Source organism: Cyprinus carpio, chromosome A16 (assembly GCF_018340385.1).
Source record: "Cyprinus carpio isolate SPL01 chromosome A16, ASM1834038v1, whole genome shotgun sequence".
Classification (NCBI taxonomy): Eukaryota; Metazoa; Chordata; class Actinopteri; order Cypriniformes; family Cyprinidae; genus Cyprinus; species Cyprinus carpio.
The window spans coordinates 14,308,583-14,335,463 of record NC_056587.1 but is presented as its reverse complement, the minus strand read 5'-3'; the positions used below and the strand labels follow the sequence as shown (position 1 = coordinate 14,335,463).

Here is a 26,881-nt window from a genome sequence, read left to right as displayed (position 1 = left end):
TCCAGGAGTTACACCACAAGCAGTAGAGAAGTTTCAAAAACAATCATTTCATTTCCTGTGAGACTTCTGTTTTTATGTGACCATTTGAGAATCTACAAAACCAGCTGCAACTGGTTTTTACAACAAAATCTTTTGAGAGGAGAAAAAAATCATTTTGAGAGCAACTGTACTCGATTTGCAGGCACTGCTCTTATAGTGAAATGACTGAAACTGGCTGTCAGAGGTATAATTGCATTCTAAGTGTAAAACCCAAGCACATTGGATTAGACTGCAATATGGAGCAAAGCTAATTGAGTTTTGGTCCTGTTGGCATGTATATGCTGGAAACATTTACCCAACATTACCACCCATTAGACTCTACAAAACCCAGAGTTTGGCAGCAGAGTGGCAGAGGATTGTGATGCCTTCCTATAAGGGTAGATTTATCTGCTCTGAAGCCCAAGAGCAGGAAACCGCCTCTGGTTTTGTTGCACTATGCAAAAATACTACATAAATTATCCACGTGGGCATGATACAAAAGGAAACTTCTGAGGGAATATAAAGGTCATAGATGAAAACACAAGATAATAATTGTAATTCCTCACTGTCAGGCTCGCATCTTGCATGTGATGTTTATTCAGTATTTTGACTATATGGCTATATATCCATACATGACATTTTACTATGGTTAAATCTATTGTGCAGATCCTCCTTCATAATCAGATTTCATTTCAGATCACATCTAATGATACTGTCAGCCATTATATATGGAATACATTTTGGACAATGGGAGAAGGCTCAGATGTACATACTGCAAATAATGGACAATGAAAAATCAGATACTACAAGGGTGACGTGTGCATTACCAACATAGAGCGATGTATTACAACCTATTGATTTTACTTTCTGCTATTATATTACATGTGTATCATAATCAAATATTTACACACATGATATGTAGGGTCACTATATAATGTCTCATGTCCCTTACAAAAAGTATTCTGGAAGCACAGCAGTGTTAAAAGTGTCGCCATTGTTAACTTAAACTAAAATGAAACTAAAACTGTGAAAAATGGTTTGTTAATTGCAATAAACTACAAATATTAGATGAAAAACATCAACTTAAAAAAACAATTTATTTTTTAAAAAATATAAATAAATGTTGCCTTAGTAACTAACTCAAATAAAATAAAAGTTGAAGTACTAATATTACTAAATGCAGTGTATCAAATCTGAAACAGAAAGATTGGAATTTTGAAATTAAGATTTTTTTATTATTATAATATTATATATCACTATACAAATACTGAATAATTTCTAAATATATAACAGTATTTCCATTGTTCATACATGCTCCCAAAAATGAAAACTGTATTATGTATGCCACAATACTTTTTTTGTAAGCGATGGCTAGATTGTTTAATGCATTACTTTTATCTTTACTCCACTGATAGTATCCTTTTCCGATTTCACTCCTGCATTGTCTTTGACTCTCTTTGTGTTCCTGCAGCAGGCAGCATTGTTTCTCTCTGTCTCACTCTCTACATCTCTGTCTCTCTCTCTCTCTCGCTCTCTTTGGCAGGCTGCTGTGTGTCATGCATAGGCGCAGCCTGGCTCTGTGGGGAGGCTGATCTAGTTATATAACAGTCGGTGCAGTCGTTGTCTGCTGGAAGACGAGCATGAAGGCATTCCTGTTACATAAGCCGGTTAGGATCAAATTGTCACACTGTGGTGCATTTACAACGCAGTGTCCTTGCTACTGTGCTTCTCTCTCTCGCTCGCTCTTGGGAAAGAAAGCCCAACATAAGCATGGTCCAATGCAGTTCAAAGAGCGTGAACTGTGCAATCATGGTTCTGCCAATCACAACAAACCTCTCTGTATGGCCTAAACCCCCCACCCACACGGCCCTCACACACCTCACAGCAACACCCCCAGTCAGGTGTCCAGTTTGACTAATGCGAGGAAGGCCTCTGTCATGACGATGGAGCCAGCAGCCCTCTCGTTCTCCATAGGCAGTCTGAATGATAGTGGCATCCAGTGACAGGTTCAGGCAGCTGAGGGATATGACTCATCACCTGAAAGTCAGGTGAACTTTACCGGACACCGAAAAGGCTCCAGGAATCTGTCTAAGCCTTCTAAATACACAGCGTTAACCCCACTGAGATGGTGAGAGTCTCACCTTATCTCTTGCTAATTTAAGAGCCAGAACATTGACCTATTCAAAAGCAGTCCGACGTTATTGTGACATCACTGGGCTTTACGGTGGAAAAATGCACAATAACACTGATTTTGTCACGCAATGTTGCTCTAATTGACTTCACGGTGAACTTAGTTATGCATTCAAATTTTGCTAGTTTTCACTCAGTTCCTCAAGCACCACTACTGTGCTTCCTTGAAAGTAATTTGACTCTTGTGAAATAAATATATTAAAAAAGCACAATAACAGGTTGGAGGCCCAGCAGGCGTTGAGTTGAACTAGAACGAAAATTAAACAAAAATTATTTTAGTTCATTGAAGTAAAGCTGAAATAAAATAGAAATTTTTAATTGGATTAAAAAAAAGTACATAAAAAAAATGGAACTAAAATGAGTAAAACTGAAAATATATAATAATATTATATAATATACTGTAATAATGAAAATAAATTAAAGCTAAATTTAAAGTAAATGGAAACAAAACTATTAAAAATGACAAAAGTGCATAACAACCTTGCTATACAGTAAAATCAAATGAAAAAAATGAAAATATTAAAATAAAAGTTATATTAATAAATAGTGTAGTATTACATAAATAATCTTAAATAAACACTGGGTGATATCAGATGTAATACAATGGTACTACAGTGGAGTCCAAAAGTCTGAGACCACATTAAAAATATGGTATTCAAAATTATATTTAAACCTGAAAATAAACAGAAAGTTGGGGGGTTTTGAAAATGATTCTTCTTACACATTCAAGTTTTTGCTCAGTTCCTCAAGCACCACTATTGTGCTTCCTTGAAAGTAATTTGACTCTTGTAAAATAAATATATAAAAAAGCATAATAACAGGTTGGAGGCCCAACAGGCGTAGAGTTTGGAAAGCTATATTTATGCCCAGTAATTAAACTGTCCTTGAGGTATCGACCCAGCACTGCATTTGCATCTGTTAAACAAAGCATTCCTCTGTCAACCATTTGTCATATGGTAGTCAGTGACTGTTTAGATTCATAGAGTGTTGTGAATACTATAGTATATTCAGAGACAAACAACAGAACAGATACCCAAGCTTCATTGTGTTTCGCTGAACTCAATTTACAAGGCCTGGGAAGGCTGTGATAAAATCGAGTCCTCAGTTAAAAGGTGGGACAATAAGGAAGTAATCTGATTGGAAATATAAATCCAACATGGAAAATGAAAAGATAACTAATTCCCAACAGATTTGGTGTGGCTTTGAGCTATTTAGAACTTCTTTCTTGGGAACTGGTATACAAAGGGCCTTTGGAAGGTTTAGGGGAAACACAGAGTGATAATTTACTACTCAGTTTTGTTTTTATAATATACTTGGGAATAACTGCACTTTCCTGGCAGTTTACTTTTCCTCCATGCCCATGGGAAAGGGTTAAATGAATGAAAGTCCATGCTGATGGTTAACCCCACTAATAGTCCCTATGTGGGCCATGCTACCATTAGTGCAACTGAGAAGCTTCAGTCCTACTAAACAGCTCAAGTGAGTCAGGGAATTGTGGGAACTGAGCTGACATAAGCAACCCAGGACGCATCCCCCAGAAGGGCTTGCTCATGAAACACTTGCTCTGTATGTGTTACGGCATTCTCACCCTATATTCCATAAAATATGTGACTTTGGTTATGATCACAGATAGGCTACTAGTATCAATTTTGCTGATATTCCACAAGCAATTAGAAATAACATCAATTATATGAAATTATTTCGGATACTTGGGGGGGAGGGGGGGTTGATTTTATTTAATAAAATACATAAAATAATAATATACCTTATTAATTTTTTTGAGTATTGATTGTTTATGTTATGTACACTCATAATAACTCATCCTCATTTTGTTACAAGCCAGAAAAAAAGAGAGTTAGAGAAATCAAAAGAGAAATCAAGAGAAATCAAAACACTTCTAAGAGTTTTTATTTTATTTTTATATTACTATTTTGAATACAATATTGCAGAAAGAAAATAGAAAACCACAGGCTTAAAACAACATGAGGGTGAGTAATTCATGGCAGAATTTTCATTTTGGGTGGCTTGTCTCTTTAAAAATACATATACATATATATATATATATATATATATATATGAGAAAGATTTAAACGAAGGAATATTGATTGTTAATAATATCTACAGATGAAATGAAGAATACCGGGAAAAGGAATTTTTGGAATGTTCCATGACGTCACCTCACAGCTGCTGACAGCGAGGAGGGAGCTAAAAATTAAGGTACTTTCTTCGGCCAATGGGCGGCGCGGAAGTATACTACCTCATGATTATTAATCAACCCTATAAGTGCGAGCGGACGGGAGGGGGCGGGACCCCTGGGGCGTGAGTCGCGTGCAGGGTGGTGTGCTGTGAACTGTTTGCGTTGCACGACACTGGATGTTGTTGCGCTGATCAGCTGAACGCATGATACGTGCTTCGAGTTTGACAAGCAGGAGGGGAAGCCCTGTTGGCTCGCGAGCGTCCAAATAAAGCCGAGAGAGGCGTCAGCGGCGATTCCGTTTGACAAGCGATGGGATGCGGACCACGACACGCTACCCAGGAGAGTAAATGACTACAGCAACTGTGTCAGGTATGGTGTTGAGTGTAAATGTTTTGTATTTTTTCATATACGTCTTAGTCGATAAACGAGAATTAGTAAGCATATTTAGTAAGTATTTTCCTTTGATGTCTTGATTAAGCAGGAATAACATTTTTAAGTCTGTTAGTAAAACTTAGACGTGGCGTTTTGCATGAAAAACAGTTTTGCTGTTTTAAGCGAAAATCTTAGAAGCTATTACACTTTTCATACGTTAAATATGAAGATTGACTTCTTGTAAACAATGCAGCACGATATGAGTCAAATCAGCTGTCTGAATTGTTCAAACAAGTTGAGAAATGTAGCGCGAGCCCATGCTTTTGTCCCGACGGTCAGCCAGGAATAACGTTTTGCTACATTAGAGTAACATGGCAAACCACAGACCGCAGGAATCTGACGCTCTTTTCTAATTCTTGGAAATGTCTGAACATAGACGGTGTCCCCTGTGTGTGGAGTATAGAGGGAGCACTGGACGTTTGCTCATAGAGAAATGATGGTTAAAGGGGGCAGTTCACTCAAAAACTGTAAATTATGTAATTATCACCTTCATGTTTTTCCAAACTTGCATGACTTTCTTTCGTCGAACCTAAAGCGAGATGTTAGGCGGGATGTTATGGACCGACAAGCCTCAGTCATCATCCACTTCCATTGCATCTTTTTTTTCCATACAGTGAAAGTAAGGCTGTCATTGTTACATTAAAGTCATACATGGTAGAAACAACAGGAGGCTCAGGAAATTTTAGAAGAACTAATGTTTTGAACAGTCAAAAAATCTCTGGGGGGAAAATAGTTAGTAGAACACGTTTTGTAAACGATTATGAACCATATGAAAAAAATCAATAAAAAGCTGGAACAATACATTCACTAATCCAGTTCTCTAGTTCAATCATAGCATACATACTTTTTTAATGATGTTTAAAGTGTTGGCATTGGCATGAGAATGTATACTATTTTCTAAATGCATGTATAGATCTTATTGTGAACAAATTAATCTGTGCGTGCTTCATTTAAAAAATATATATATATATTGACCTCGTAATCTTTAATGAAAATGCCATAATTTGACCTTTTGATTAAAAAAACAACTGACTTTTCTTGACTTATCCAATCATTTTGTCCATTTAAATCCTGCCCCTTTGAGCTCACGGTCATCTGCCTCCACTTCTCAGTGCAACGCCCACATCTCAAAATCCAATCCACAACCAATGCATAGAACCATAGAAGTCCCTGCCCTACATTTTTCTTTTGCGATAATACATTTCACTCAGATGTATGTCACAATAAGGAAAAACAGATCTGTCTCTACTTCTGTTTCATTGTGACTTTAACATCGACACTGGTTTAAAAAGTGATGTTATAGTCTGGGAGGTTTGCTTAGAAAATGTATCATAATTAACTGAGTATGATCATCTTTCAAATTGTGATTATATAATCATGCACTGTTCTTGATGTCAGGGACTATATGTTTGATACAGGCTGGTTTTGTTTGGAGTCAACTCTCTAATGTGATGCAAACAGTTTCCATTATATCACGTAACATTAAGAACTTGGCTTCGTTTTCCTCTGACACAGTTGGCTAGAGCTAGTTTCCTTTAATGCAGTGTGTGGTGGTGTGGAGGGAGAACTTAATGATATTATTTTTGAGTGTATCAGCACAAAGCGAAGAACCGATTGAGACATATTATTGCTTGAACTAGATGGCAACAGTGCTTGAGCAGAATCTATGGGGGGAATGGTGTTGGCCTCTTTCTGATACTCAGGAAAAATGTTTGCTTTCATCCTGCTAATTTGGAGTTACACTGCAGTCTGCATTAAAGAATCCATTTTTTAAGCTTTAATCTTCCTTAAATGGACTAGAGACTAAATTACTCATTGTCTATATGCATTGCATTAAGTTAGACCACTTTTCATCTTCATTATGAATACTTGTTTGCAATTTAGAATATTTGTAAGTGACTTTTTGGCAACAGTGACTGGATAGTCTGATTTATCTGCTGGATCCGTTGAAAAGAACTCATTCAAAACTGACTCCCTGCATTTGAATATGCCTGATTCCTTCTATGCATGCTAGAAAGTATAAAGGTGCTTGAATCGAAAGGTGCCGTAGAAGAACCATTTTTAGTTCCACAAAGAATCATTTAGTCAAAGGTTCTTTCTTACCTTTTTATAATCTGAAGAACCTTCTTTCGCCATAAAGAACCTTTTGTGAAACAGAAAGGTTCTTGAGTTGTTGAAAGTTCTTTATGAAACCATTTAGACAAAAAGGTTCTTCTATGGCATATTCGTGATGCACCTTTATTTTTAAGAGTGTGGGCAGTATGTTTGAATACTAATAAACAGAATAAATACCTGGATGACGTTCTACTTCCATTCCTTTTTTGTTCCACATAGAAAAGAAAATTATACAATTTTGGAAGGACATATACATGAATAATTACTAATTAATGACAGAATATAAATTTTTGGGTGAACTATCCCTAATTCTCAAAGATGGCCCGATTATGTTGAAGTAAATTTTATTTCTAAAGGAACTTTAATTGCGTATCTTTCTTCTAATGGTTTCATTAGAAAAGAGCATGGCAAGGTCAAAAAAACATTTGTAACTTTCGTAGTCAAACTCTCGTGAAATCCACAGAGGTTGCAGAGGTTAACGGCCACGTGTTGCCAGTAAGTGTGAGAGAATCTTTAATGACCATTGCTTTCCTCGTTAGGCAGGACACCACAGCACCTGTGGTGTGCTCTAACCGTCAGACTAATGAGCTGTTGGCTGAATTTTGTCTTGAAGTTTTCCCTGGCTTTAACTGCTCCATTTACATTTCTTTCACATGCAAAATAGATGACATGAAAGATAAGTCTCAGTAAAACAATGGCACTGAAATTCACACTGTGAAGAAAAATAATAACATTCTCTGCTGATGTTAATGTCCTTTGTTTAATGCCAGCATGCCACGCGGGCACCATCAGTGGCGGATGGCATGAAGTGTTGTAGATCTGAGGAAGAACTCACTGGCTATTATCACAGTATGTGCCTAGCGCCTTGTCCTTATTAGCCCTCACTGCATCTTTTTTTCTCCTCTTCACCTCATTCTTAAACATATTCACAAACATAAACATTTGTGGACATCAAGTTCACCATTTGCTCCTCCCCCTGCCCACACTCCTGTAGCAAGTTTATTTTTTTGTTTTTTTTAAACTTAAAACAGGCTTACTTTACCTAAGACGTACTGCAGTACAGATACTTGACACATTTAAAATGTTGCTTGAATGCAGAGACAAATTCCTTGAAATAACTTGACTGGCCAGAAGAAAAAAAAAAAAACTCTTCTGATTTGGACAATGATTATTTAATTATTACCAGGTCAATCATTCATCATTCAGTTTTTTTTTTCATATCATTGAGAACTTGCATGTTCTTTTATTAAATATTCTGTCTTATTTTGTAATGGATAAGTCTAGTGGTTTTTAAACTTTTTGATGCTTTATTAAGATAACAGCAGTGTTATTTTAGTATGATATACTGTTATAGTTTTTCTAAAACTTTAGTATGGGGAACACACATTCACCATTAACTAACACTTTTGCCTCAATAAACTCCTAATTTACTGCTTATTAATAGTTTAGTAATGTAGTTGTATGTATGGGTTAGGATTAAGGGATGTAGAATATGATCATGCAGAATAAGCCATAAATATGTGTTATAAGTACTAATAAACAGCCAATATCCTAGTACAAAGCAACTAGTTGATAGTGAGAACTGAACCCTACAAATACAGTGTTACCATAGTTTTGAATTAGATTCTATTTTTATTGTCTGGTTTCACTTTAATTTTAGTTAAAGTTTTAGTAAATTTGTTGTGCTTTGCCATTTTTTTTTTAAAATATGTATGCACAGTTCTTATTCATTTTTATTAGTTTTAGTTATTTTAGAACTTAAAGTTAAACTAAATGAAAATGAGAAATGTTACATTGGCAACTAGCTGTTGCATAGTTTTACTTTTTTCTTTTTTTGTACTGCAGCGGTCAGTAAAAGTTATAATATAATCTGTCATTTTAATATTGTATTTAATTTTTCTGTCTTCTGATAGAGAGAGAGAGCAATTACATTTGTATAGATGTGCAATAAAAATTGAAGATTCTAAATTCTTGATGGAATTTGGATAAACTGAAAAAATGTAATTCAGCAGTAGCCACACTGCTTTATATTTTGTTTAGAAATGTGCCAAATGTTTGATATATACTGTAGGAAAGTGTTCTTTGGGGACACCGTATCAGCAGCGCAGTAGGAAAACAGAATCATCATCCTGTCAGGTATGTTATTGCAGAAAGATAAGAACTTAGCCGTTATCTTAAACAACCCAAACTGATTAAATGCCCAGTCATCATCACACCACACCGTTCCCTACTGAGGGTCCTCCAGTGACGTACAGCAGCCTGCGAAGAGAGGAGAAATGAATGGGTATGTCTGGAAAGGGCAGTAGGTGCTATAATTCCACAGTGAATGAGCCTGATGTCACTCGTCACCCATCAATCAGGGACTCACACGTGCCATGCCACGGGGAAAAATTGACACTTGAATGCTCACTCAGTGCTGTCTCTGGTGTAGTAATGTAATAGCAAGAGAAGAGGAGGTGATTGTCACCATCATCCTTAGTCTGGCATGTCCCTCATCTTGGCATCCTGTTTATGAAAGCATTCCTGCTGCTGCTGGAGAAGCACATAATCAGTTGGGCCCAAAAGTGAACAAAGCTAAAATTGTTTAACCTGTTAATGGCACCAGGACGTGGGCGCACTGAACTCTCCTTGTTTGCACATGTCAATGTTTACATATAGATTAAATGAAACGGGACAAATTTAATCTTGACAAACTATATATCATTATAAAGATCTAAGCCTCAAGCATCAAAGTATGTTTGATTATTTTTTCAACGGAAAGCTTATAAAGAATGTATTTGCTAGATTAGTGTAAGCAGTACACATCATAACAGATTCGTCATAATAACGAGTCATAAACACATCCACAGCTGTAAATCCTGGTTTAGTTAGAAAGGTAAGGGTCCACTGAATGAGATCTCATGGAGCACGTTTAGACCAACGAAGCAATAATGTTGTAATATGGATAATAATTCCTTTGTTTACGTTTCAGTTCTTCAGGGACAGAATTGTTTGTGTCCATTATGGAATAACTCACACTCAGAAACTGAGTCTTGGTAGTAAAAAAATGGCATGATTTTGTACCGTACAATGTCACAAACAGAATGAGACAATCCACTAAAACTAAAGTGAAAGATAGGCGGAAGATTGTTTATTTGAATTCTGGCATGATAATGTGAAAGTTAGGCGGAAGATTGTTTATTTGAATTCTGGCATGCTCTTGAAAAAAATATGCATGCGTGGTGTTTTTGTTGAATGTGCCTTAATGACTAAACCATAGTTTGAGTAGAATCAGCACCTACTGTGTAATCACAGCTATCAGTTATGAATAGAAATTGACTTTATATTTTTTATATTGGGCACGGGGGGGGGACTATATGACCAGAATTCATTGTAAATCAGAAAAATGGTTCTGTAATTGGCATACAAATCTAACCATTTTTCATATTTATCTCCTTCTATTGATCAAATAAATGAAATCTGAAACTGTCTATGATTGACATATTGATGTTTTCAACCCATTACTTTATATTTTCTAGATTGATCCAGTAATCTGATTTTCATGGTTTCTTTTATATAAAATAAAATGAGACAACTTTCAAATACTTTTCTAGATTGTGTGGTATTTTTATATCAAATTAAAAAAAAATTGAAAAAACTTATAAAATAATAAAAAATTCAGTGTGGTAAAAAAAAATTCTAGGCACTTCAGTTTCTAAAACTTTTAATAACAGCCCAAAAGGTCTTCTTTCCAAAGACACCAAAATTATGTTTGTAACACACTGAAGTAAGGAACTGTTACAATTTTAAGGTAGGTAGGGCACTTTCAGCTGTGAGTCCCATAATGGGGGGTCTGGTTAACAGGTTGACATTTTAATTTAAAGGTACACTTTAAAGTTAATTTAAAGTTACCTACTTTTGATGCTGTAGCGGTTAATAAACAAAACTGCTTTCTTCTTCTTTTTTTGACCAAAAAAAGTCACAGTGTACCTTTGACAATAAATATATATATATTTATTTTATAATACTGTTTTAAAGAAAAGCTCAATTTGAACATTTTGAAATTATACTTAAATATTAAAACTTTATTTAAAACTCTGCAGCATTTATTCTTGCTTTTTATTTCATCAGTGGGTTTTTTTTAGTATTTTGTACATACTATTATAGCATTTATTACAGTTTTTAATAAGCTTTTTTAGATTTGTAGATTTTTTTAAAATATTCGTTTACCTTTTAAGTAATTTTTGTTAGTGATTTGGTTTGTTTTTAATTTTTTCTATTTATCTTTATTTTAAATATTTTCCCAGTTTTAGTTGTAGTTATTTTGATATTTCAACTTATTTAAATTTCAGTTGCCAAACTAACGTTTTATTTATTTAAGTTACTGAAAGTTAAATTATTTTTAATAGTTTAAGATAACAGTGACAACACTGGCTTCCACTAAACCGTAAGTTGATAATATAATATAATTTGTAATTAATTTGTCATATTTAACATCTTATTTGCATTAAATTAGAAAATATTGCAGAACATTTTGTTCAACTTTCAATTAACAAAAATAATTTTTAATAGTTTTAGTTAACAATGACAGCACTGCCTTACATTGAAGCACAAGATGATAGTATAAGATGATAATGCAATTTGTAATGGATTTGTCACATTTGACACATTCAGTTTGAATTAAATTAGAAAATGCTGCTTTTGGACACCACTGTGTTTGCATGTTGTGTATCATATGAGTTTTTTTTGTTGCCTTTATGAATTTATTCCACTTGATCAGTCTACCCCAAAAGATGCCATTTAACCGCAATTGCTGCGCGCTTGCTGTGAATAAACACTGTGACCACAGCTGCAATGTGTTAACCATTACTCCTTCCACAACAGTTCCACAGACCAGCTTGGGTGCCGTCACATACTTTACCCACATTTTACCCACACTCTCTGCATCGTATTTTCACAGGTCAACTTCTTTAGCTTCACGATGCATAACATTTTGATAAGATCTTGTGTCCATCTTAAGGGTTTTATAATGTTTAAAAACATAATTTCTGTTCATAATTTTTGCATTGTGCTGGAAGATTTTGTCTTTCTGGTTCAGCCTTAATAATACACTAAGGCCTTTGTTGATCTTCTGTTTTAATCCGTGTTTTATTATTAGCATTTAGGCTGATACTACTGTCATTTTTCAAATGATCGCAATCTTAAAAGTACCGGTGTGACTATTGTGCAAATGTTGGTCTGACAAAGCAAATGGAAGTCATTCGTTTTCAATGAGAGTTATCGAATTAAGGTGACATGGGTGACCATTGCTGATGTGGGCGTGCCCACCAATGTGGAAAAAGTTTTGAAAAGTTTAACTTTATGCAAATGAAAAACAGAAAACATTTGGAGTGCATTCAGGGTGGGTTTGCTTATGCCTTGAAAATGCCCCATGTCTTTAAATCGCATCATTCTATCCACAACACTTTAGCTGAATCATTTAGCTGCGTCTTATTGTGCAGAATTTGGGTCAGGTGTTAGTGTTTGTGCTGTACAGTTGTGTTGAACATCGTCTGGCATGATACCAGGGAACTGTTGAAAAAAATGAAAAACTGATCGAAGTTTAGTTAAGTTTTATATTGCAGGCCTAAATTTAATATTTTTGGTTGCAAATGTTTTAGTCGCAGTTTGGAGCCCTGTGTGTACAACGTTAACCAAAAGTAACATTTTGGTTATTTAAATTGGCAACAGCTGTGAGATTCGCTGGAGTGCAGAAACATTTGTCTGATGGGCTTTTGTCCATTGTTTGTGGTTTACTTGCATAATTATTGATTGGTCTGAAATGGATCGTACTGAACGGGAGGAGAACACTCGGCTCTTTCAGGTGTATGCTGTTGATATTTTAAACTGTCTTATCTTGTTGCTCTTAGGGTCAAATGTATACAGTTTCCCAGAATCTGAGTGCTGACAACCAGGAACATCTCTTGACTTCAACATCATAAAGAAATAAGATTTTCTACCCCAAGGAAAGGCGTTCCAAAATCTCTACTCTCGGCCTAAGACTTCTCTGCCTCTTGTCCTTTTCTCCCTGAAAACATGTGTATCTGCATGTGTCTTCACGCTTGGCCTGGCCTAACTTCTTCCTTGAATATTGGAGAGATCTGTCTGTGTGTGAAAGAGCGCGGTCACTTGACAACGGCTGAGCTCAGCAGTCAGAGACAGACACTCACTGTCTGTTTCACACTCGCACACATTGCTCCTCCCTACTTCCCTTATGGTCTTACTAGGGACGCAGTAAAACTACATATTTTCAAAATCTACAGTTATAATCAAACTACAGCAGGTTTTTGTGTCATCGAGCTACAGGTTTCATTGGTCTGTTCAAGTATACTTGACCAAATATGAAGGATTAAATACAAATTATGTGACGAATATATGAGCTACAGTTGCATTATTTGCCAAAAATTGCACTGTTAAGGCCAAAGTATACTTGGAATGTTATGCATTCAGCTGTACACATTTTCTAGAGTTTGCATCAAAACTTTGCTTGGACCTTAGTCGGACTTTGCAAAAGACAGACAGATTCACAAAATATTAGTCCAACTCAGGGCTTGAAAAAAAATTCTATCGGTTCACTCCGAGCAGAATCAATATTTTAACGTTTCTGTTCCTGCATTTCTCTGATATTATTACCATTCCGAAACCGGTTTGGGTGGAAGAAATACCGGTTAATAACATTATTTTTTTAAAACAATTTTATTTGCCTATAATTTGCCTAATAATAATATAATAATAATAATAATAATAATAATAATAATAATAATAATAATAAACTACTGTGTTTTCTTTACTCAAAAAGAATAGGAAAAAAGAGAGATCTGGTAACATTAGCCAATAACCAGCTGCACTTAGTAAAAGCCAATACAGCATCATCTTTTCTAGATTTTGGCCAAATGTAGGCTACTAAAAAAAAAAAAATCTATCAACACTTTAAAGACATCAAAGTATTTTTAAGATATTTAAAAATGTTTGCTGCATTGTTAAAAAAAAAAAAAAAACACTTGTATAAGATTGTGTTTTGAGAGTGAAAAAAAAAAACATAAGTAGTGGCTCACATCGCATTTTATTAGCCCTATTATTTTCCGTAAAGCAAAATGTTAACAAACATTATAAAAACAGTTATTAGTTTCTCTCCAAAACAAATCCTCTAAAGTTTATTTTGTTTATAAAAACGTCAATCCAAATAAATTTTTTTTTGGTGTGGATGTTGTGTATATCTCTCTTTTTTGGCATGTATAAATGTTTTTATATTTCCGTTTTGGTTGTATGCTAAAATATTATTTATTATATAGTGTTTGTACTTTCATCGACATAAAACATCATCCTTCACATCGGCTATATCAGCACAGTGAGGTGCGGTCATGCTGAACGCAACATTTTGTACAACGGAGCAGTGCAACTTTTTATTTGTTTCTTTAACTGTATTTTATTTTGATAATGAACAAGCTTCAATATAGCAAAATTATTTTTTGTGTGCGCGTAAGGCATTGGCGCGATGGTCATACCAACGCTGGTTGGTTATACAGAAGCAAGACATTATTCAAAGCTGTCAAGCTTTTGCAAAATAATTAAAACTGTAAAGCTTTGCAAAATAAAGAAAACTACTCTCTGCTGTTTCGTTTTCCTTTCCGAAAAGTTTGGAACGTGTCACAGTGAACCGTAATTTAGCACATTTTTTCTTTCATTTCGTTAATCTGTCAATATGATTTAAGTGAAACAGATTTAGTGTATATTGCTTTTTATGTAAGCCTCTAGTTTTTCTGTTTTCTCCATTCACAGAAGCGCTGCAGGTGCATGTGATCTGTTGAATTCATCTTACACTATCCTCAGATAAAAATGTCTAATGGATTTGCATTGCGAATTGCGTATTATGTGTTATGAGTTGAGAGGTGATTTGACTTTTTGGCTTCAGCGACACATTTGCATAGGTGGTACTACTAGAATTTGAGACTTGTTGACAGCCAATTTCAAATATTAAATGGAACGATAAAATAAAATTATTAACCGGTTAATGGCCCATTTCAAATTTTAGATTCTGTTCGGAACTATACAATTTGTTCCTGTATGTAAAATTTAAATTTTTAGATTGTTTTTGGAACTTTTCAATTTTTTCTTGTTGTTGTTAAGTGTACTAAAAAAACTTGACAAACCAATAGGACGTTTGTGTTTTAATTATTATTTGTCGATTATTCCCTTGAAATTGTAATTGCGATTATTAATTACGATTATCACAATTTACATTGATTGATGTTTATACCATTGTTTGATGCAACTGCAGGCCGTATTTTTACATGAAAATAAACAAGCTGAAAACAGTCTAACTGAAAAACTTTTAATGCTTTTCTATAGTATTAAGCCTCAAATGTCAACTAGACATTGGATTGGTTTCTTCTTTAAAATATAAAAAAGTAAAAATATGAATGGTATTGTAACGTTATACTAAATCTAAAATTAAAATAATGGGAAAAACCCATAAGATAACATTTAGAAAGAAAAAACGCATCTTTAGCACACAGAATAACATAAGTAGACTTTGAACAATTAATTGCCGCTTTGAACGATTACATAATTGTGGCATCCATAATTGTAATCGTGATTAGAAGTTCTATTAATTGTTCTTTGTTAAATTGCAGAGCTGGTGCAAACATATCCGCATCACTATGATCAGATGCTTTCTGAAACTGTTGTTTTTGCTGAAATTTTGGTTTTGTTTATTTTGTTATTGAGAGGAAAGCACATATTTACATATTATTCAGCACATATTTAAAAATTAATTTAAACCGGCAGCGTGGGTGGCATTGGGATGTTCGCTAAAAAACAAAGGTTTTTCAAACTTCTTTTTAAGAGAAGCGAAGAATGGAAAAACTTCACCAGTATATCAGGGACTTTATTGGTGGCTAGAAACATAATCAAATTACCCAAAATAGTTAATAAATGAGCATGTAGGAGGTGGTGAATATGTAGAACTTGACTGGTGAATAATGTGTTTCAGTTCAGTGGAAATCAGCGCACTGATTGGGTGCGGGCCTGGTGATCGGCCGTGTGACTGGAGCTGCTTCTTTTCTCTTTGCTCAGATGGAAGGAGGGCTTTAGGGGGCTTTGGCTGGTAAATCCCCAGGCGCAGAGGGGATCAACAGCACCAGGCTGAACTCCAGCAAAGCATCCCTGGCATCAGCTCTGCCATTAGCATGGGCCGCTTCAATTCCCTAAATCTCTGATGGGCCTCTCAGCACCTGTGATTCTGAGTTCTGTCTGCCTTTTAAGTCTCCAGGGGGCTTGAGTTTTGCTGTGTGCACAAGCATGGAACTGAGGAGGACAATGGTTAGGACAATTTGTAAATTTGTCTGAGGACATTGTTTTTTTTTTTTCATTATTTGCTGTATATACTGCACAGGTTGCTAGAGCATCTCGGGCCACCTCTGCATATTTGTATCAGATGTCAGTCAGTGCTGGTGCTGGTTGCAGAGACGCTGATGTTAAACTGTGTGTCTGAATCTATGTTGATGGTTACATAACCACACATCCTACGAGTCGCTCGTCGCTGCAGCTGTCTGCCCAGCTGCCAGCAGTCAGAGAGCTGCCAAACATCCTCGCAGTCCAACAGAAGCTGCCTATCGCACCGAAGCTGACTTTACACCTTCATTTGACAGTCCAGTCTGTCACAATCTCATGCCTTGTTTTAATGAATGATCGGTCCAGAAACACTTATATGGTGTGTCAATGGATGATTTCATTATTTAGTCATTATTTACCCAGCCTCATGTCGTTCCAACCCAGTGTGACTTTTTTTTCCCTTCTGTGGTTGATTGCTCTTTTCCATTCAATTACAAGCAGTGCACACTGAAGCTTTCAAGTTTCAAAAACATATTAGAATTGTCGTATACAAGTTTGTATGCTATATTACTAGTCTTCTGAATTCAAACAATAGCTTTGCATTGGAATCAGACTATAATTTAAGTCATTGACTATAAACTGTTACATAAGTTCTAGCTCTTTTAAGGAAGTTCATGAGAGAATTTGTTTTTTTTTTTCAGTGAATCAAGTGAACCCGTTAAATGTTTAGATCACAAACGGACTGATCTGGTTGCTGCATGGGTCGTATACATATACTGTTATTTTTTTAATTAATAATTTTAATTTTTTTTTTTTCAGTTTTCACTTTAATTTTCATTTAATTTTTTGTATATTTTTGTAATTTTCTCCTTTTTATTAGTTTGCCTTTTTTAAAAAGTATAATTATTTTTGTAATTTTTTGCCATGAAAATAGCCTGATATGTTGACATAGCATTAAATAAAATACTACTACTACTGCTAAATATTTTTGTTTATTTATATGTCAGTTTTAGGGTTTCAGTTTTAGTGTTATTTTTCTAAACATTTCTTTAATTTCTTTCAACATTTCTAATTTAAGGAAGGGAGGAAGTTTCTTTGAATATTTTATATTTATGTTTTATTTCTCACACAAAGCTATCAAATGACTTTGGAAGACTTGGAATATAGTGCACAAGTCGCATGGATCCTTTTTATGGTACTTTCATCATGCTTTTGCATAATTTTTCAGCTTGAAAGCTGCTGTCGCCCTTGGAATTGCATAAAAAAGCGACTAATTACATTTTTCACATTTTCCCTTTCAAGTTCCACAGAAGAAAGATTTGGAGCAAAATGATAACTTTTCATTTTTGGAAGCACCTGGTAGCAAAAAATACAAAGTAATGCAAATACTGGCTAAATGCAAATGGCAGTATTTTGTGGTTTGCGCTCAAGCTCAATTAATTTGTAATGCATAATGGATTAGCATAATGTACTTTTGTTTGCGTTGTCCATCACATTGCCTGGTTACAGGAGCAACAAACTCATGACTTGTGTTTGTCTGAGTATTTACACTAGTGTGCACTTTAGAGTGTTTAAAGATCAGGTATCAGTTTGTCTGTGTTATGCTGGTTTTGCCATTGTGCCCCAGCCCTCTGTAAACACAACTCAAGTAATGTGTGAAGTTAGCAGTGTGAGGCCACTGAGCTTCCTCAAGTGAGAACTACCTGCCACTTGAAATAGTACAGTCTGTTCTCAGCTGTACTGTCTGAGGATTTGTGTGTCGGTGAGAGTGAGAGAGGGCACATATTCAGACTCGTCTGTGCCAACTCACACACATGCCAGACTACAAGAATAACCTGATTTGGATCTACACGATTGCCATGCAAAGTTAAATGACAGCAGATTTCTTAACTGTCTAGTAAGCATCCTTTTGTCTTTATTGTCAAATAGATGTTGTATCATTTGCATGCTAAAATGGCCAGTGGCAAGGGAATTGCAAATGTTTACTGGGCATGAAACTGTATTTTACATTTATTTTTATTGAGATTTTCTTTTTCTTTTTTTTTGACTGTATCACATTGGAATCATGTAGCTTTTCTGTTGCAAATTAATAACAAACAGTGCTGGTTACTGATAATCTCTGAATAAATCCTTGCCCGTGTTATGAAAATGTGAAGACATATAGTGATTTTGTTCCTCATATTTTCATTTTGATGGCTAAATAGGGGAAATATTCACGTTATGGAAGAAAAAAAAAAAGGTTTTCCTAGATAAGTTGTTACATGAGTCCCGATTAGCGTGTCTTTTGATTTTAATCGCTTGTCATTTATAGTAATGTTAATATTTGTTATTCTTGCATATTCCATTTAATTTGCACTTGAAAAGGTCCATTTGAATCTAACAGCTTCCTGACTGTGGCCTCATGGGATAGCAGAGTGTTCACTAGCTGCACACTTTTAAACCAGCCAATGCAGTACATCATCCAGATATTGTTAGCCTATAAGCCTGTGAAGCTGATTCGGTGATAAACTTAAATTAAACTGTATTGTTAGCCTATACTGTTCCATGAGTGCTACTTATTTGGACACCATAAATTATTCTCTATCATAAAATTCTTTATTGCGGTTGCACTCAAGTGACATTGTGGCGTCTTGAAAGTTTATTCTTTTTCATGCAGTTTAAACCTGCCGGGTTAAACTTTCAGTCAAAGTGCAACAGCATGCAAAAGAGAATTAAATGTGAGTTCCGCATGGAAATTTCTACACACTCAGAATCTTTGTTCTGTTGTATTTAGTTGTCAAATTGGTTGTAATTAGTTTCTTTATTCTTATTTTATTACTGGCTGTTTACTTGTCTGCAGTAAGCTTGAGAACGTTTTACTTTTGTTAGTTTGGCTATTATCAAAGTATTATGTAGAATGTATATTGTGACTTTTCGGTGTCATTATAAATTTTGCCATTGTAACAGACGTATTTCCAGAAAAAAATAGTTAAGTTGGGATTTGTGTTATTTTTGTTTATTGTAAGTTGAATGTTTGTTTTTTGTTTTTTGTTTTTTTTCATATTGCCAACCTACAATATTTTCTCAGTATTACAGAACCATAATACTGCAATTATATTGTAACCATAATAATGCTAATGTTGCTTCTTGCAGGCACAGATTATAAAAGTTCTTTTAGATTTAACAAACTTTTTATCTGAGCTAGACTGGTGGGAAACAATCCTGCCTTTATCATGTCCCAATTCCTTTCTCTCTTTTTTTTTAATAAAAGTGGCAAAAAGTTTAAAATAGAAATAAAACGCTAATGTTTATTCTTAGAAGATTTGAGAACCATTTTTTTCTGTTCTGCATGAACCACTTTACCTGTAAAACAGAATCTTGAATGCACTAGCTCATTTCCTTTGATTCACCCCAAGATCCAATAATGGCCCGCGCTGCATTACGCAACGCCCGTGTGGTATTTCAATGAACAGAAATATTCTGACAAACGAACGCCTACTCATGTCTCTGTGCTGCTTCTCTGCCAGTTCATCTTTCTATAACAGCAGCTATTTTCAGCGCTGCAGTAATATCACATTGTATGGCATGAGCCAATGGAATGGATTTTAGCTTGTAAACTGCCCGCCATTAGCGTCAAATTCATTCCTATTCCCTCAGGCCAAAGAAGAAAGGGACCCCATTTGATAGCGAGCTGAAGTGCTGCATATCACAGCCATGTAGTGATAATGCTTTCTTAAATGCAGCCAGATTTATTATTAAGTGCTTGAATTGTTTTATAACGTGTGTCTCAGTGCGTCATAGCTCTGCATGCACACTAAGGGTTCAGCACTTCTCCAGGTGTATGTTTTTATAGGTGTAGCCCAAATTGAGCTACTGAACGGCCATTTAGGCCTCATGCTGTGTCTAGTGTACATTGCTGAAGGCCCTCCATGCTGTGGTGCTACAGGGCCCCTCAGGAAATCCCCCCGGACCCCTAGGGAGGCCTGGGTGCCCCTCGTTCTTCCCACTGACTCAAAATAAGCTGCAGTAATTGGGAAAATAAACAGTAGATTAATGCTAGACCATGTGGCATTGACTGTGTGTTTATAGTAATCCTCTGTATTTGAAAAAAGGCTGTTTGTCACCCTGTAGGTACGTTTGTATAGGTCAGGTTTTATGAATGTTCAGGCTCCATCTCTGAATATGAGGAATATTCCTATGAATAGCGATTATGTTCTTTAGAAGACTAGATCTTTGGTTTTTGGCCTCTCTTTTGTTTGACAGAAAGGCTCAGTGTTTGAAGAACGGGAAAGGATTGTCAAAGGATCAAAGAGGCAATAAGACATAGGCATAGACATTTTTTTCCATATTTTGATTAATAATAGAGAGTATTTGATTCAGACTAGTGAGGTGGGAAAGAAAGTTCCACTGGGTTGAAGTTGCTTGCATGTAAAAACCAGCTTGAACCAACCTAAGCTGGTTTCCTGCTCTGAAAATTGTAATTTTTACATTTATGTACTATATTTTTATGTTATATATGTTAATTACCCAGTTTCAATCACCTTAACATTGTTGGGAAATAATAGCATAGGTACTATAGATTATATCTAATACTATATCCAAAACAGCTACCAGGGGGTCAGTAAGCAGTGATTTTTGCAAGTTGGATGATTCAAATAGTCATTAATTTCATGCTAAACTCATCTGAAGCATTTCAGAGTATGAACTGTTCTTATAATGTAGTTTTAGGTGATATTTTATCAAAATAGGTATTTAATTGCTTTGCTGCAGTGGGTCTTTGCGGGTTATGACCTGCAAAAAGCACTTCAGTCTGGTTTAAGATGTTTTTAAGAGGACTGTAAGACAAAATAGAGGACTTGCATGCTATGTCTTACCCATGTGCTCATTTTTGGCTGTGATAATCTCACTAAAATTGCATTCATGAAAAGTGTTAAACAAATGTCACACCAGTTTCAGGCTTCATCTAGGCTCTATCTTTACTTTACTATGCTGATATTAAACTTAGCAACCTAAAACGAAATGAAAACCCAGACACACTCGCTAAACCAGTAACCATGGAAACACACTGGAAGTCTCAGATAACTCTAACTCAGGCTCAGGTCCCAACTCTTCCCACTCGTGAAAAATAGACTGTTTTGGAAGGTCAGTGAAGTACCCAGCTGAATGTTTTGGCAGTGATCACTGACTTTGAATAGGCTGAGCACTAACACACTGACCCGGAACACCATCCCCGCATTGACCGAGCCTTGTTAATAACTTTACAGCTCAACAGACTTATGACTAGTCATGAGTGTATGCTGGGTCAGCGACAAACCTTGCAGTATGCAAGGTGTAAAGAAAGCATGTCTGGCTCAGTCCAGTCATTGACTCATTTCTCAGAAATGAATTTCACCCTGATGTGTTGACCAGTCGTGAGATTCCGTGATCACACTCCTTTTGGTTGACGTGCTTTCGTGAGCTCAATACAGGGTCAGTCTCCCTGATGCAACCACAGTTTAAGTGCAGGGAAAAAACTTGAATTTTATTTTATTTTCCATCTGTTCCACCCTGAATGCGTGGGTTTTTTTGTTTGTTTTTTTTTTGGTTTGTTTGATTCAATTTAAATACAGTTTCATGGCATACTGCAATTATTTTATTAAATTATTTTGTCCTGTCCTGTCCATCAATTGTTTTCCTCAGCAAAACAGTACTCCGTAATTTTTGATAGTTTGCTTCTTTTTATCTATGCTTTCTTAGAGTAGCAGTCTTACATTCTCATTTTAATGGAAAATGAGACAAAAATACATTGAATTTGAAATAAATAAATATAGTCTAAATAAGATTACACACAAAACAAGTACGTTCAAATACCACTTTTGCTTCGCACTTGGTTAGTACGCTGCTTTACAGTGTTTCTGGTTCAGCTTTTTGCAGCTCTTTAGGAACATAAAAGGCGGTTTATACTCTCTCATATCCTGATGGTCAACCTAGTAGGCCATTTGTAATAGCATTTCGTTTTTGTGAGGAATTCCCTCTGCACACGAAGATGGATGGGTTTGTATCCGCCTCATCCTCCCACCCCACACCTGACCCAGTGGAGATCACGGGATGCAGTAATGCTTGCTGCATGCAGCATTGTTCATCAGAGAAATGCCTGTTACTTGTTTCATTACATGATCAAAAGTAGGCCTTAGTATTATATTCGGAGGAACTTTGCTTATCTGAATGTTTTCGAATTTCAGAAAATTGTGCAGTGTAGCACAATTACCTCAGTGTCTCTGCCTTTCTTTGCTGCGGGTTTTGTTGGGATGTACAGACATGCTGCAAAACACATCATGCAGATTCCTTTCGTGGGAAATTCCTCAACCATGCCAGGCTGTGACAGCTCCTCTCAGCCGCCAACAGCAGGGAGCGGAGTGGATGTGTACATCCATTATTTATTTTCTTTTACTCCATCCGTTTTCTCAACTTGGAGCAGCTGGGCTGTGTCAGTAGTCCATGGAAGACTATACCATAATGTCTGTGCTTAGTCACTGTAGAGGTTTTCCACCCCCCAAAACTCATTCCAGCTATTTATGCACGTTCAATAGCACTATACTCTATTTTGGCTGGGGTTCGCACAGTCTCACAAAAGAGACTAGTAATTCTCCATTTTTTTTTTTTTTTTTTTTATTCAATATATCTGTTGATCTAGTTCACAAAACCAGTCTGAACAATTTGTTCAGAAATTGGTCTGAGCAATTTTCAGGTTGACAACACTCAAATGAGGGCTCAGAACAGAGGACTGTATCTTTCGAGAACATGCAGACATTTTGGCCCAATTATGTGTTTTTAATAGGTCTTCCAATTGTTGGGCATATTCATTTTTGCTTTATAAACTTAAACATTTTATATCTAGTAGTAAATGTTGTTGTTGTTGTTGTTGTTGTTGTTGTTGTTGTTGTTGTTTATTCTGCTGGTTTAAATGTAACCAAGTAATGTTGTCTAACTGGCTGATAAGAAAAGCCTTGTTGAAGAAGAAGAATTTGTGAATTATTAGTCTAGGAAGCATCAGTTGCAGCGGGTTGACTGCAATATTATAAACCATTACCTGTTATTACCTATATTGATTATATTGGTCAGAAGTGAGAAAGATGTAAAATTTTAACTTAAAATTTTAATTAGAAACACAGAGCAGCTTTCTGTTATTTAATGCCAAGGTAAACATACACACACACACGATGTGTTAGAAATATACATAAAATAAAAAAATTAAAATATATAAAACTTTGCTTGATTTACAATGTTAATAACTTTGGAAATGCATCATCACATAGTCTGTGAAAAGCATCCATAAGTATAAAATATTGCATAATAATATTAATAGTGTTATCATTTAATTTTTATATTTAATATTAAATAAAAAACATTTAATAAGTATACAATTTTAAATTATATTGTTATTAATATTATTATTTATATATTTTATTATGAGTTTAACTGTTACATGGGGTTTGTGTTGCTTTGTGACCATAACTAAAGGAATAGAATCCTACATAAAAGCATATAAGCCACAGTCACACTAGACTTTGAAAACTTTTATACAGACTCTGCAACAGTCGTAATATGAAGTCATGCTCTGACGTTCAGTGCTCCCCAAAGGTTTGAAATATACTTGCGGTGGTAGCCGGGTGAAAAATCCTCCTATTACCCACGGCACAAAAATACATGTGACAAATGATGTGTGTTTTTTAACAGTATTTTTATTTATTGAAATTCATTTTAATTACATAGGCTACTGTTACTTTTAATTACATACTCATATTATGCATTATTATGCATTGGAAATTATGCAAAATTACAACATTTAAATGGTACAGTTCTCCTTGTTTTGTCATATAGTGTCTCTCTCAGTAAATGGGACACAGATTTTACTGATACTAGTAAAATCTATATATTGAATAATATGTGTCAAATAATGTTCTTTGACTTTTCTTCCTGTGGGGAAGCATCCCTGCCAGAAACTACAATAGTTTACTATAAATTAAATGGAAATGAAATTAAATACAATTTATTGTGTAACCAAAATACCAGTAATGCCCAGGAAGTAACAGAAAAACAAAAACAAAAAACTTAACGTGATTTTACTACACCGGGACTCTTATTTTGAAATGTCTATTGCGGGCTGATCCTTCAGATGAGAGATAAAATATGTATTCTTACAACTGTCTAAAACATATTATATAAAGGTCATAAAGTAGACATTTGTCATAACTCATCAACGCGAGTTCATAAGCAAGCGCTAGCCATAAATGTTTGCTATTAATTGAATGAGAATCACTTTGAAGCAGTCTGAAGCGCTCTTTTGCGAGCCTGTAGAACACTGTGACACTGCAACGTGCAGCGCTCTTTTTTATTTTTATTAAATCATAGCCTTTTGAAGTTTAATAATAGGCTCTATCACAATTTGTGTTCATCCATCCCCAAAATATAAGACATCTTAAAATGATCCTTAAGATGTTTGTTTTACCATTGCATGCATTGAAATTTAAGAAAACGTTTTTGAAAAAAATTTTGCTTTATTCATACACCTGCTCCTAAATACATTTTACAGTTCGCACAAATAATTTTTTAATTATAAATAAAAAAATTAAATAATTATAATCAAATGCGACTGAAAAGCCTACAGTATCAAGCCCTGTCTTTGTCAGTGAAATATCTTCTACGTCTCTGCAGCAGTGAGATCAGTGCGCTCCGACTGTAAACTTTCGTCACCACAATGGAAGGCTCGCCTCTCCATTCATTCAATTGGACAATGGGAAAAAAAACGCTTTTCTACTCAGTTGAATTTTTTTTTTTTTTTTTACTTCAGGTGCTCAGAGTGCTCATTCAAAAATGTTAGGCACGGCAGGCGGCTAAAATGCAAGGAGTCTGGGGCATATAAACACCGTGCAAAACACTCACTGTCATTAGAAAACAATTTTAAAAAGGTGATTCACACTGCAAAAAAAAAAAAAAGCGTTCTGTGTTCGGGGACTAAGAGGAAAAAATTATAAAAGCAAAAATGTTTCTCTAAATATACTTGGGCCGCCATTTATATAACTGGACGGCCCGCTCAAGTAAAGTCTATGTGTGGGAAACACTGATGTTTAGTCCAAAAGCAGCTCAACGGAGGCCCTGTACAGTATGTGGACTGGATGTGACTGACCCAGGGGCCCCTCTGTCTCCTGATGTGCTGGGCGTGACTGGATCTATCCATCATGCTCTTGGCCTTGTGTCTGTTAGAGCTGACTCAGCCCTTCAGTCCGCCTGGAGGAGACCTCCCCACCTCAACCCCTTACAGCCATGCTAGCACCCAGAAAATGGACATGTCACCTTACCAGTAAATCAGATTAAGGATGATATGTGTATGTGTGCTGGAGTGTTAGGGAGGGTGACTGTGTATGTGTAACTGGATGAGGGCCAGAGGACAGGATGCAGCCCTGTTCTGCAACAGTCTGCCTGTGTCTCACACTCAGTAGGAAGCGCCACACTTTCTACTCGCACTCTCGAGCCCCTCCCAATTACCACTGAGCCCTCCCATGTGTTTCAGTTTGTGGAATATTGTATTACATAATTTAGAGAAAGGTCTTAAGCTCTCTTTGTCTTGTGGTCATCTGTTCCAGTATTATTTATGTGCTATAGTAATATTTATTAACACTCTGAAAATGCTTAATTTTTTAAAAATATTTTATTATTTATTAGTATTTTTTATTCATTTTAGTAATTTTGTTTAATGTTTTTTATGTCATTTTTATTATATTTAGTTATTTTCTATAGTGTTAATAAATTTTTAAAAATGTATTTCTCAATTCATTTATTAGTTTTGGTAATTTTAAAACATAAATGATTTATTTCAGCTTTATTATTATTATAGTTATAGTTAGTTGTAGTAAACAACACTTTACTATTCACACCCCGAAGGGATTATTGTTCCCTAGTACTTCACATACTCTGTATTTTTCCAGTGTAAAAGAAATATATGTTTATGCAAGGATGCAAAAGTCTGTTTTGAAATAGTGTTTATAGGGGTCATATGATGCTGCTAAAAAGAACATTATTTTGTGTATTTGGTGTAATGCAATGTGTTTATGCGGTTTAAGGTTAAAAAAATACATTATTCTCCATATAATGTGCATTATTGTTTCTCCTCTATGCCCCGCCTTCTGAAACGCTTCGATTTTTAAAAAAAAACTCATCGTTCTGAAAAAGCGAGGTGTGCTCTGATTGGCCAGCTACCCTGTGCGTTGTGATTGACCGAATCCCTCAAGCGAAAATGTTACGCCCCTTAACATACTATGTCATCTCCCAGGCCAGCTGCACGGTTCTCTTTTAGCAGTTCAGTTAATTGGTTTATTTTGCGTCAGAAGGAGTGTAAGGCACGTTTATAAACCTAATAACTGTTCACTAAGAAGATCCGGTTAAATAGAAAGATTAGTTCATGATCCGGACATCACTAGACCAGACCAAACCAATAAAACCCATAACAAACAAGGCATTTGTTCCATCCAGTGGGGACTTGATTACTGATTATAATCCCTTATACTGTCTTTTTACGCATTGCATTGCATATCGCGCTTGTAAACATAAAATCATGTCTGC

The 26,881-nt window shown here is 35.4% G+C and overlaps 1 protein-coding gene across 1 annotated transcript in view; it reads left to right on the top strand.

The window, feature by feature from the left end:
- The first annotated feature begins 4,501 nt into the window (after positions 1–4,501).
- Positions 4,502–26,881, top strand: part of LOC109064954 (transcription factor HIVEP3-like) — a 67,263-nt gene continuing 44,883 nt past the window's right edge. The window contains exon 1 of the mRNA XM_042772858.1: positions 4,502–4,774. The gene's annotated coding sequence lies outside the window, so the exon portion shown is untranslated. The remainder of the gene's footprint in view (positions 4,775–26,881) is intronic.